Below are 12,551 nucleotides of genomic sequence, written 5' to 3'. Positions count from 1 at the left end.
TTTTCTTTTTATCTGGTGCAGATTTCACATTTCTATCATCTTTTGTTGCTTTCCTGTTACTGGTCAGAAGTGCACCATGATTTTATAGACACACTGTAGAAGGAAAGTAATAATAAAGATCAGAGTGGAAATAAATGACATAAAGGCTAAAAATATATATACAAAGGATCAATGAACCCAAGAGCTCATTCTTTGAAAAGGTAACCAAGATTGATAAACCTTTAACCTGACTCACCAAGAAAAAGAGAGAATTCAAATAAATAAAATTAGAAATTAGAGTGGAAAAGTAATAACTGACACAGCAGAAATACAAAGTATTGTAAGAAAATACTGTGAAGAACTGTATCCCAAAAAATTAGACAACCTAGGTGAAATGGACAAATTCCTTAAAACATATAAGCTTTCAAAAATCAATCTGGAAAAAATCAGAAAACCTAAACAGACCGATTACAACAAGTGAGATAAAAATTGTCATCAAAAAACTCCCAACAAACAAATGTCCTGGGCCAGATGGCTTCACAGATAAATTCTACCAAACATTCAAAGAAAAACTAACTCCTATTCTTCTCAAGCTATTTCAAAAAGTTCAAGAGGAGGAAGACATCTAAGCTTCTTCTATGAAGCAGACATAATTCTGATTTCAAAACCAGGCAAAACAATAAAAAGAAAGAAAACTATAGGTCAATATCTGATGAATTTAGATGCTAAAATTTTCAACAAAATATTAGCAAACCAGATCCAACAATACATGAAAAAAATCATACATCATAACCAAGTAGGATTTATTCTGAGGCACAAGGCTGGTACAATGTTCGCAAATCAATCAATGTAATTCATCACATAAAAAAAAGGAAGGAGAAAAACCATATGATAATATCAATAAATGCATAAAAAGCATTTGATGAAATCCAGCACCCCATTTATGATAAACTCTCAGCAAAGTGGGAATACAGGGAACATACCTCAACATAATAAAGGCCATCTATGGCAAACCCACAGCCAACATCATACTCAATGGGCAAAAGTAAAAGCAATCCACTTAAGATCAGGAACAAGGCTGGGGTGCCCCCTTTCACCACTCTTACTCAACATAGTTCTGGAAGTCCTAGCCACAGCAATCAGACAAGAAGAAGAAATAAAATGCATCCAAATTGGAAAAGAAGAAGTAAAACTATCATTATTTGCTGATGATATGATACTGTACATAGAAAACCCTAAAGTCTCAGTCAAAAAACTACTGGACCTGGTAAATGAATTCAGCAAAGTGGCAGGATATAAAATTAATATTCAGAAATCAGAGGTATTTCTATATACCAACAATGAACTGTCTAAAAAGAAATTAAGAAAACAATCTCCTTCACTATTGCTACACACACACACACACACAAAATAAAGTACCTAGGAGTAAATTTAACCAAGGATATTATAGACATGTACTTGGAAAATTATAAAACATTGTTAAAAGAAATCAAGGAAGATACAAACAAGTGAAAGCATATAGCATTTTCATGGATAGGAAGAATAAACATCATTAAAATGTTTATATTACCCAAAGCAATTTATAAATTTAATGCAATTCCTAGTAAAATACCTATGGCATACTTCAAAGATGTAGAACACATATTCCAAAAGTTTATGTGGAACCAAAAAGGAGCACAAATAGCCTCAGCAATCTTGAAAAAGAAGAATAAAGTGGGGTGATATAACACTGCCTGATATCAAGTTATACTACAAGGCCATTGTACTCAAAACAAATTAGTACTGGCATAAGAACAGTCATATAGATCAATGGAACAGAACAGAGAAGCCAGAAATAAACCCACACCTATATGGACAATTGATATTTGACAAAGGAGGTAAGAGCATACATTGGAATCAAGACAGTCTCTTTAACAATGGTGTTGGGAAAATTGGACAGCTACCTGAAAATAAATGAAACTAGATCACCAACTTACACCATTCTCAAAAATAAACTCAAAATGGATAAAAGACTTAAATGTAAGTCGTGAAACCATAAGCATCTCAGAAGAAAACATAGGCAGTAAACTCTCTGACATCTCTCGTAGCAATATATTTGCTGACTTATCTCCATGGGTAAGTGAAATAAAGGACAAAATAAACAAATGGTACTATATCAAACTAAAATGGGCTTTCACAGCTAAAGACAATATGAACAAAAAACAACAACCACACAATGGGAGAACATATTCGACATTATGTCTGATAAGAAGTTAATAACTGAAATGTATAAAAAACTTGTAAAACTCAATACCAGGAAGATAAATAATCCAATCAAAAAATGTGCAAAAGAAATGAATAGACACTTCTCCAAAGAAGACATACAGATGGCCAATAGGCAGATGAGAAAATGTTCAACATCACTAATCATTACAGAAATGCAAATTAAAGCCACAATAAGATATCACCTCACACCAGTCAGAATGGCGCTCATTAACAAAACAACACAGGATAGGTGCTGGAGAGGATGTGGAGAAAAGGAAACCCTTCTGCATTGCTGGTGGGAATGCAGACTGGTGCAACCACTGTGGAAAACAGTATGGAGATTACTTAAAAAATTAAAAATGGAACTGCATTTTGACCCAGCCATCCTACTTTTAGGAATGTATCCCAAGAACAATGATTCAAAAAAAAAAAATGCACCTTCATGTTTATGGCAGCATTGTTTACAATAACCAAGATCTGGAAACAGCCCAAGTGTCCGTCAGTGGACGAGTGGATTAAAAAGCGGTGGTACATATACATAATGGAATATTCCATGGCCATGAAAAAGAAGGAAATCTTACCTTTTGCAACAACATGGATGGACCTGAAAATTATTATATTAAGTGAAATAAGCCAGGCAGAGACAGAAAAATATCAGAGGACCTCATTCATTTGAGGAACGCAATGAACAATATGAACTGAGGAACAGAATAGAGGCAGAGTCTGGATCAAAGGTACCAGAGGGAAAGTGGAAAGAGGGAAAGGGATGATAGGATGAAATCAGAGAAGGAAAAGAGATTGCTAAAATTATATACACATAACACAGCGTTATAGAGAGCAGAAAAGAAAATCCAGGAGGGAATGGTGGAGGGCATTGCAGGGAAGGGGGCAAGAGGAATGTTGAGGGGAACATGAGGAAGGGGGGATGCACTCGGGGGGACACTAGAATCTATGTAAACACAACAAATTAAAATAAAAAACAGTTAAAATAAAAAATAAATAAATTTTTTTTTCTCCTGCTAAAAATAAAATCATGTTTTTTCATTTCTTTTTATTTTCTAAGACTACCAACTTTATATTTCACAAGGGGATGGAGAGCACTTTTCTATTAACACTGGTGAATATCGCGCAAAATAAAAATAAAAAAATATTAGCTGAAATAAGCCTGAAGAATTCAAACCTCAACAAATCTCTCACTATCCTCAAAGAACTTTCTTCCTCAGCTATACATAGCCACCTCTTCTGCCAAGCATCTGTTTAGGAAATGATGTAAGTAAACTTCCAAAGTTTTTAAATGCCTAACTTTAGCCTAAGTTTAGAAATTGACAGATTGTACTGAAGACTTAAAATCATATCAAATATAAATGTGCAAGCTTCTTTCATTTGGCATTTAAAATTTTACTTCTGGATTTTTAAAATTGTATATATCAGAGATTGAATATAAAATAAAGCACTTACTCAGAAAATGTGTGCTTTTAGAAGACTGTGGTGACACTCGCTTTTAAAGAAATTGCTTAAAAGACTAGTAACAAGCACCAGAAGGGTCTATGCCAGTAACCAGTAACTTAAATGCTATGGTCTAACTGAGAATGAAGAAGTAAGAAAATCTGCTACTATCATTAATATTTAAAAACCTTTAACTACCACTGACTTACTGTGATTCTGAGAAATTTTTAAATACATCAAAGTGTTTAGAGCATCTTTTTCTCCAATGAACATAAAACGAGGTACAATGACAGTTATATAGCATTGTTTTGAGGATTACATGGAACTAATGTATAAAATGCCCAGTATACATTAATAACAGCTGACATTATTATTTTTTACTCTAAATGAGTTTAATATATTAGATTGGTTTTAATATTGATGAAGCGTGATATCCTTGAAACAACCTGTACAATCTTAACATGCACTCCAAATGTCTTTTTTCATTAAAAACAAGGGAGACCTGACCGGGCGGTGGTGCAGTGGATAGAGCGTCGGACTGGGATGCGGAGGACCCAGGTTCAAGACCCTGAGGTCGCCAGCTTGTGCGTGGGCTCATCTGGTTTGAGCAAAGCTCACTAGCTTGGACCCAAGGTCGCTGGCTTGAGCAAGGGGTTACTTGGTTTGCTGTAGCCCCACAGTCAAGGCACATATGAGAAAGCAATCAATGAACAACTAAGGTGTCACATTAAAAACAAGAGTTATGGCCTGACCAGGTGGTGGTGCAGTGGATAGAGCGTCGGACTGGGATGCAGAGGACCCAGGTTCGAGACTCTGAGGTCGCCAGCTTGAGCGCGGGCTCATCTGGTTTGAGCAAAAAGCTCACCAGCTTGGACCCAAGGTCCCTGGCTTGAGCAAGAGGTTACTCAGTCTGCTCTAGCCCCCTGGTCAAGGCACATATGAGAAAGCAATCAATGAACAACTAAGGTGTCGCAGCGAAAAACTGATGATTGATGCTTCTCATCACTCTCTGTTCCTGTCTGTCTATTCCTCTCTCTGACTCCTGTCTCTGTAAAGAAAAAAGGTTCTCTATATCTATGAGCCTGTTTCAGTTCTGTTAATTTATTTATTTATTTATTTATTTATTTATTTATTTTTAATTCAATTGTTGATAGATATGTGATTATTGCCCCTCTTCTTCAAAAAGACCATTTAACATTTTATGTAGTAGTGGTTTGGTGGTGATGATTCTCTTTAGCTTTTTCTTGTCTGGTAAGCTCTTTACACGTCCTTCAACCTTGGCTGGGTAGAGTGATCTTGCTTGTAGGTCCTTGTTTTACATAACTTTAAACATTTCTTGATGTCCTCACTAAGTTCCTTGAGCATCCTTATAACCACTGTTTTGAATTCTGTGTCTGATAGTTAGCTTGTCTCCATTTTGTTTGGTTTTGTTTCTGGATATTTCTCTTGTTCTTTCACTGGGGACATGTTTCTTTGTCTCTGAATTTTGGCAGCTTCCCTGTGCTTGTTTCTGTGTATTAGGTCAAGCAGCCACATTTCCCAAACTTGGTAGAGTTACTTCTGTAGTAGGTGTTCTATAGGACCCAGTGGCACAGAATTCCCAGTCATCGGAGCAGGGCACTCTTGCACCACCCCCATGTGAGCTTTGGGCACTGTCCTGCTGTTGTTGAGCTTTGACTGCTGTTGGTATCGCTGGGAGTTGCTGACCCCCAAGCTGCGCAGCTGCAATGACCCCTGCGACTTCAGCAGAGGAACTGCTGTGCAGGAATGGCCTTGTGAAACTGGACTTGCTTCAATAGGCAACTGAATGTTTTCTTCTGCTTGTAATCAATTTAAAAAAAATTTTTTTAATAGTAATTATGTGATTATATAAAATACTATTATATTTCTAATAAAATATTTTAAGACATTTTTAACCTCAAAATAGAGAGGCAGTACCATGTCACTTAAGCAACTTAGAGTATTTCATGCTCCCTATCATTTTCCAAGTAAAACATAATCAGAAACTAAATATATGACCTAAATGATAGTAGAGATTTGATAGTATTTTGCTGTTACTCTTTCTATAGATTGTACTTATTCATCATATATTTTGTTTTCTCATTATTCAATTATTAAATAAATAATACACTATTTGGATCAAAACTAACATTATATTGTGAATTTTCATGTGCTTTGAAAATAAACAGAGACTTACTGGGATATGTCTGTACTTAATTATTTCTCAAAATCAAAATCCTAGAGTTGAATGATCCTTAGAAAGTATATGCTAATATGGAGATACAGTACAATTTTATCTTTTTCTAAGTCCAAATGTGATCTAGGTCTGCTAAACATAACCACCTTGGAAAAATATAGATAAAAGGTCCACATTTATTCTTGAAAGATATTGTGCAACAGTAACCATTAATGAGAAGGTCTTTTATAAATGTTTTACAAATTATATCATCTGTATCTAAGATGAACAAATGCTATCATTAAAACTTCAGAAATATATATTTTTATAGAAACGTTTGTGAAAGTTATTTTGATTTAAAAAATTGGTACAAATACTTACAAATTTTAATAAGCTTTTGAATATGGCCTTGAAGAACACTTCATTGATTACTTTTCCTACATAATTCCAACATGGCTTTTATATATGTTGTCTTTATAATATTGTCTCTTTCCTAAGCTTTAGACTTTCTAAATATTCTGGATTTATCTGGTGTTTCTTCTCTTGTATGTCTAAAAATCAAAATACATTTCCTTTGGTCCAAACTCCTAAGGGCCATAGGCTATGTTTTGATAAGCAGTGGCAACGGCTTATCAAATAAAATAATTTCTTCTCATCAGTAGTGTACCCACATGACTCGATAAGTGAATTAAGTACAATTCTCTTAGAAACTATAATATATATCTATTAATAAATCTAACTTGCCTAAATACAAATATTATGTGAGAATATGGGTAAGGAGAAGAATTCAGATCATAATATTATCATAAGTAAACACATAAAGGTAAATAAAAATAAAGGCAAAGAGGTAAGAACTTATGTGATTAAAATAAATAATAATAGATAAAAGTTTATGAATATCATATTGGACATATACTTTCTGTGTAAAAGATAAAAATTATCTGCTTCATGCATATGGGATGAGTGATGCTTTAAAAAGGAGAGGATAAACAAAAAAATAAGTGTGAAGTTCCAAAAAAGCAACTGTAGACAAAGAGCTTCCTATTTAAGCACCTAAAAGAGAAGGCTGATTTGTGTTCAGAGTATTGAGTCTCAAGACTACAGATGTATTTGTAAAGCCATACAAAATGTTGGGATTCCTCCAACAGTGCTCAGTAACCTTGAAAAGAAGCAGAGAAAACACATGATCTGAATAATGAAAACATAACTGTATGCATCAGAGCACATGATGAAAGTGTAACACCTGTTTTCTAATTAGTTGTGGAAGAACTAAACATTTTGAAAGAGGAAACTGACAATAATCTAGTGCCATCTAGATGCTTGGAACAGTATTTGTATTTTACATACAAGATCTAATTTATATTTCAATATAAAACATTGATTTATTTTTTTTCAACTACTGCACATGAAAAAACTTAACCAGAAAAGTTAATGACAGGTCTCGGTCAAGATTAATAAGTAGCAGATATGAGATCATATCCAAGTCTTTGAACAACAACCATCAAAAAAAAAACTATTTTCTTATCAAAACAAATTGTCTCAGGAAAATATTTTTTCTAGGCTCAAAAAATGAAATGTAGAATAATTCAGTTAGTGGGAAACAAAAGGGTTAACAGTATTTCAGGATAAGGACAAGATTCTTGGCATTTCTGTGGATATGAGTTGCTACAATAAAATGACTTGGTAGTTCCTGCAGTGAAGGAAGTCAAAGAATTTTAAGTAAGATTTTAAAATGTTGATGACAGAGTTGCAATGGAATGAAATATTATAAACCAGGTGCCGGTTTTATCAGGTAATGATGAGGAACCAAGAAGACAGTAAATGACAATGCTAAAAGCAGTAGCAATATGATACATGGTGGCATGAAGCTCATAGGAGGAGGAGAGATTTAGACATATGGCTAAAGCAATAGTTTGGTAAAGAAAATTACTGGCTAAGAGAAAGCTGTAGTGGCTTTGTGGTTCATGTCACGCTGTAGAATGCATAGTTTTTTATATAGCATGTTGCAGAAGAAAAAGCCTGACAATCAACTAGGTTTCATAGCATGTAAGAGTAGGAAAAAAATGTATTCTTCGGTAGATTATGAAAATGGCAGCAGCAATATTTACAACTGAACAGGGTCTTCTCTAACATCTCCTTTCTCCTTCAATCTGAGTGGGCTTTTATAAAAACCTCAACAAATAGAATATAGGAAGAGATATTTGATGTCACTTCTGAGGCTAGATATAAAAGATGATTATAGTTCACTCTTCTCCCTGGAAGCTTGATGTGGAATTTGCTATCATGATGTGAAAGCCAATGCCATTAAGAGGGTACATGTTAAGTGTTCTAGCCGGTAATACCAATTAACATCCCAACTAAAATTCCTGTATTTTGTCTGAGGATGGGAAGAACATAGACCAAAGGGAGAGGGAAGAAAATATTCTTGTGAGTATGGACCAGAAAAGCAAGAAACTCAAGCTGTTGATAAAAGCCAGACTTTTTCTTTTCATACTGAAGTGTTTTATCAACAGTCAATACAAAATGCAGAGAAGTCATAATGTCTACCTTGGAAGAAGTAACCCCTCCCAGTCAGTCAGGAATTGTGTGTGTATCTAACCTTCATATATATGCATACACTCATACACACACACACATATATGTATAATTATGAATATTATATATGCATATTTATGTAGACATGTATATATGCAAACAGTTGAGTACATAAATCAGTTTATTATTGTATTATAATTTATTAATCATTGTATTATTTTTTATACAACTATAAATTTTATTCCACTGTGTATATATATATCAATTTATTTATCTTACTTAATGATTATTGGATTTACTTCCTAATAGGGTAGTTGTAAGCATTGGATGCCATCTGCAAAAGGAAATATTGTACAAACTTCAAAACATTCAATGAACCTAGCGTGCGGAGGACCCGGGTTCGATTCCCGGCCAGGGCACACAGGAGAAGCGCCCATTTGCTTCTCCACCCCTCTGCCGTGCTTTCCTCTCTGTCTCTCTGTTCCCCTCCCGCAGCCAAGGCTCCATTGGAGCAAAGATGGCCCGGGCGCTGGGGATGGCTCTGTGGCCTCTGCCTCAGGCGCTAGAGTGGCTCTGGTCGCAACATGGCGACGCCCAGGATGGGCAGAGCATCGCCCCCTGGTGGGCAGAGCGTCGCCCCATGGTGGGCGTGCCGGGTGGATCCCGGTCGGGCGCATGCGGGAGTCTGTCTGACTGTCTCTCCCTGTTTCCAGCTTCAGAAAAATGAAAAAAAAAAACAAAAAAAAAACATTCAATGAAAATAATTAGAACTTCTGAAGTTTTGGTCACAAAACATATTATACCAGGCTACACTGAAATATTACCTTCTTCATTTTGTCGATGTTAGTCTTATTCAATTTTTCTGCTATTGGTTTTATTTATATATATCCAGTGGAACAATAGTTTACTTATTAAAATATTTCAAAGTTCTAAAATAAACCCTTGACAACTCAAGGTTATATGGCTAAATTTATACATAATATTATATTATCAAAATTCTATAAGGGGTAAATATGTTCATTTAAAAATAATTTTACTGCCCTGGTTGAGTGGCTCACTGGATAGGGCTTTGTCTCAATGAGCCAAGGTCACAAGTTTGATACTCCTTAGGACATGTGTGAGAAACAGTCAATGAGTGCACAACTAAATGGAAAAATTAACTGGAATGAGTTGATGTTTCGCTTTCTCTCTCACTCTCTCTTCTACCCCTTCCTCTCTCTTTCTCTCAAGTAAAATTTTTTAATAAAATTAATAATAATTTTACATTTAAATGATGATCTATAGCTAGATATCATCATAATATCCTATAAGCAAATGCGGGGCAAAAAAATAAAGGCAAAATTTTGAAAATAACATCTCAGATTTGATTCAAATTTTATTTTGTGTGAAAACAGTTACATAATATATGTTATTATAGCTCACTGAATGTTTAGACTCATTTTATAAATTTTAATATAACACGCATTTCAAATATTATATATTTATTAAATAATTTAATTTATTCAAGTATTGTGTCCTAGAGTCATAATAATAAGTAACAATGGCTTTTCACGGGACTAATATGAATTCAGTAAACTAAAAGCTATGTCTGCATTTCAGTTCTCACAATAGTAAGTGAAATTATTCATTATATAAATATAATGCCTATTAACAGTAATTGAGTTAAAGAATCTTTTTTTCAAGTGAAAACATTAAAATTGCTTTCTTTTTAAAAAACTTATTTAGTAAATTAAATTTAATGAGGTGACATTATTTAATAAGTGTACAGAGGTTTTAGGTAAGCATTTCTTTAGCATTTGAACTGTTGATTGTGTTGTGTGCCCATCACCTAAAGTCAAATCATTTTCTGTCTGGATAGTAAAAAAAAAAAGAATGACTTTCTTGAACAGCAACTGCTTCCCAAGAAACAGGCATGATGGGATTAGAGTAGTTTCAGTTCATTGCAACACTGCACCTGATGTGAAACCTCAGTCATCCACATCCCACTCCAATGCTCTATTCATTGCGCCACCGCCTGGTCAGGCGAAACCTCAGTCCTTAAACACAAAATTGTAGGCTTATCTACCAGGATGCATGCTATTTACATTCTTTCCAAAACAATAAATTCTGTGAAAAGTGTTTCTTAAAGGTCCAAGTTAAAAAAATATCCAGTATATCAAATGTAGCCATTAATGATGATCTTCCATAAATAGGCACACAAACAATTATTATGAGAGTGAAATCTAATGCATAACTGACAGAAAAATAAATGGTTGACGCTTAAACAACATGAGTTTAAACTGCATTAGTCCACTTACACATGATTTTTTAAATAAATACATACTACTTTAACAGTATTTTCTCTTCCTCATGGTTGCCTTAATAACATTTCTTTTTTTCTGACTTACTTTAAGAATATAGTACCATATATAATATATATAACACACGGAATATATGCTGACCATTTTATTGGTAAGGCTGCCAGTCAGCAGGAGGTCATTAGTACTTATTTGGGGGGAGTCAAATGTCACATGAAGTTTTGAATATGCAGGGGTCAACTCTTTAAACCCTTGCATTGTTCAAGGATCAACTGTATTTTCTTTCCAAACTTATTTAATTGATATAACATTAAAATGTACTTCTTAATTTATTGTCTTATATTAATTTGTAAAGGTACTCTTAATATTTATAAAGAATTTCACTGAATTGTGGCATAATTTGGTGTCAAAATGTATTAATCATTTGCAAACATTTATCTTGAATCAGGAAATATTCACCTATCTCAGGTCATTTCTAAAAATGCTCCTGAACATATATGAAGTTGATAGAGTTCTTAAGGTAAGTGTGTCTGTAGGTAAACAGGTTTTTAAAAACAGGAATTTTTTATTACTGTGATCAAATTAGTATGTCAAAAATCAAATGTAATCATATCTATTGAAAAGGATATTTATAATAATACTTCAGTAATTCTTGAATTAGGATTTTATAGATAACATGTAAAACTGTAATATCATTTAAAATAAAAAAATAGAGATAAAAGTAAAACATTTGATAATTAAATCATCCTTACTTAAAAATTAAGCTTATGACTTTTTCCCATAAAACACATTTCAAAGTCCCAAGATGAAGTAATTAGAGTTTCTGCATGGAATTCTATAAATTGTCACACCTGTCCACTTGAACAAAGAATGAAAACATGCAGACTTTAACAGATTTCAACACTCATTAGAAGCCTTACATTACACTGACAAAGATTACTTAATGCAGTAAACAACACATCAATCAATTTTAGGCACCAATCAAATGATTTTTTTGCCACTGAAACTGTAAATCAGAAGTGGAAAGTTATTATAATTGTATAGGCAGTATTATTGCAATGTATAAAATATTTGTAACAAATGATAGCCAATTCAAAATATTACAAATGTACAGAATGCTTTCAATCTTATAAAGCTAAAAGTAGCTTTTACATGTTTTTCACTTTAAAAATAAAGAAATTATGCAACTTTCATAACTGTTAAGAAAATTCAACACATTCTGAGTCAAAGATAAGTGGGTATTTTATTATCCACATGACTTTGTTCCAACACCATATATTTCATTTTTAAGAGGTGATGTATTTCTTTTAATATTATTTCCAGTGTCCTAATAAAACACAACTGAACTGTGATTCTTTTCTTTATGTATATGGCAAAAAGAGTATACAAAATTCACATATAACTGTGTAACTCCAGAATAAAAAAATAATAATTGCTCCATAATTATTTTATAGTACATCTGTCAGAAGAGAATCATAATAGTTTGAAATTTCTTTAAGATTAAAAACAACTTCCTATGATTCTCTTGATTATGAAACATTTATTTACTACCTTATATTTATTACAAAAGAGAGTTCTAAACTTAACTAGATAATAGGCCTTGCAGTCAAGGACACTGTATATCAGCAGGAGAAGTAAAGGAAGTGGATTCTGGAGAAGTAAAGGAATGAAAGGAAGACTTAATTCTAGGGAATAAAAAATAATTATGAACAACAATAAAGAATATATAAATGTGTATGACTTGTTCATAACAAAATCACTAGATTTACAGTGGTACCTTCAGATACGAATTTAATTCATTCTGAAACCAAGCTCAAAAGTCAGTCAACTCATATATCAAACTGCCAATACTGGACCCGTGCATGAACGTGCCA

At 33.5% G+C, this 12,551-nt stretch overlaps 1 protein-coding gene across 1 annotated transcript in view; it reads right to left on the bottom strand.

Moving 5' to 3' along the window:
* EYS (eyes shut homolog) overlaps positions 1-12,551 on the bottom strand; it is a 1,965,296-nt gene that overhangs the window by 1,724,550 nt on the left and 228,195 nt on the right. The window lies entirely within an intron of this gene.

Source organism: Saccopteryx leptura, chromosome 1 (assembly GCF_036850995.1).
Source record: "Saccopteryx leptura isolate mSacLep1 chromosome 1, mSacLep1_pri_phased_curated, whole genome shotgun sequence".
NCBI classification, from domain to species: Eukaryota; Metazoa; Chordata; class Mammalia; order Chiroptera; family Emballonuridae; genus Saccopteryx; species Saccopteryx leptura.
This window is presented reverse-complemented; position numbering and strand designations above follow the sequence as displayed.